The 1,152-nt window shown below is 50.0% G+C and overlaps 2 non-coding genes across 2 annotated transcripts in view; both read right to left on the bottom strand.

Moving 5' to 3' along the window:
• LOC131270043 (large subunit ribosomal RNA) overlaps positions 1 to 173 on the bottom strand; it is a 4,084-nt gene extending 3,911 nt beyond the window's left edge. The window contains exon 1 of the ribosomal RNA XR_009179187.1: positions 1 to 173. This exon is cut by the window's left edge and continues 3,911 nt beyond it. This is a non-coding gene — a ribosomal RNA (large subunit ribosomal RNA).
• A 487-nt stretch (positions 174 to 660) lies between these two features.
• On the bottom strand, positions 661 to 815 carry LOC131270042 (5.8S ribosomal RNA). The gene has a single exon (XR_009179186.1). It is a non-coding gene; the product is annotated as a 5.8S ribosomal RNA (ribosomal RNA).
• Between the last annotated feature and the right edge of the window lie 337 nt (positions 816 to 1,152).

Raw genomic sequence — 1,152 nt, 5'->3', positions numbered from 1 at the left:
CGGATAGTGAGACGCACCAGTACACGGAATCGGATAGACGGACAGGCCGCCACCCCTACGTGCTGAGCTTCTCCCGTTTCGCTCGCAGCTACTCAGGGAATCCCGGTTGGTTTCTTTCCTCCCCTTATTAATATGCTTAAATTCAGGGGGTTGTCACACATGAACTGAGGCTTATGTACCTTGCGGTTGTTATCGTCACATCTGGCTTGCGACTACTTTGTTTCAATGTCCAATATGTACCGTTGGACTCGGTTAACGGGCTGTTAGCCCGCGTGTGGTTTAACTCACTGATACCTTCCATTGCCCATACGCTAGTTTGTTTGTGTTCCTTTGGTCAACTTCCATACTTGAATCATTTGTGCTACCGCTGCTGCTTCGACGCTACTTTGACATCTTCGCTTCTATTTAAATAAATAAATAAGCTGAAGCTAGACATCAGTAAACACCACCACAGACACCACAAGCACGCCTTCTCCTCGTACTTCCGCCTCACGCGGGAACACGGACGCTCTAAATACTTCGAATTCCAATGCCAGTATATTGTAAACCACGGGTTCTTTAATGCTAGCGGGTCGTCGCGACCCTAGTTAACATCATGGTGCACGTCTCGTGACGGGTGTCACGGCGTAGTTAAATGTATGCGATACATTTCTCAAATATAAGCGCTCAGTCATCTGTACATCATGGTAGGTTCCCACGACGTGCAATATGCGTTCAACTTATCAATGTTCATGTGTCCTGCAGTTCACATTATGACGCGCAGTTAGCTGCGGTCTTCATCGATCCATGAGCCGAGTGATCCACTGCCGAGGGTGACTAACTTGCGTAAGCCGCCGCTGTGCGCGTATACCCGTTCCCCGTAGGAGGAGCAAGCCGCCGCTTAGAGACGAAGCATAAAGTGTCCTCATTCCACATAGGGCAAGCTGGATGAATCCATTTTACCCAGGACGGCCGAAGCGGCGTGGACCAGGGGAGAACTGAACCTTATACTTCACACCACAGTAAGTCTACGTGTCCTCTTCCACATAGGGCAAGCTAGAACTAACTATCTTACCCAGGACTGCCGAAGCAGCGTGGACCAGGGGAGGAACACACTTTTCATGGAAACGTAAGGCATCCATGACTGCCATAACGTAAGCCGCCGCTGTGCGC

Source organism: Anopheles coustani, assembly GCF_943734705.1.
Source record: "Anopheles coustani chromosome X unlocalized genomic scaffold, idAnoCousDA_361_x.2 X_unloc_129, whole genome shotgun sequence".
Taxonomy (NCBI): domain Eukaryota; kingdom Metazoa; phylum Arthropoda; class Insecta; order Diptera; family Culicidae; genus Anopheles; species Anopheles coustani.
Note: the sequence above shows the minus strand (reverse complement) of the source record. Positions and strands in the feature narration are given on the sequence as shown.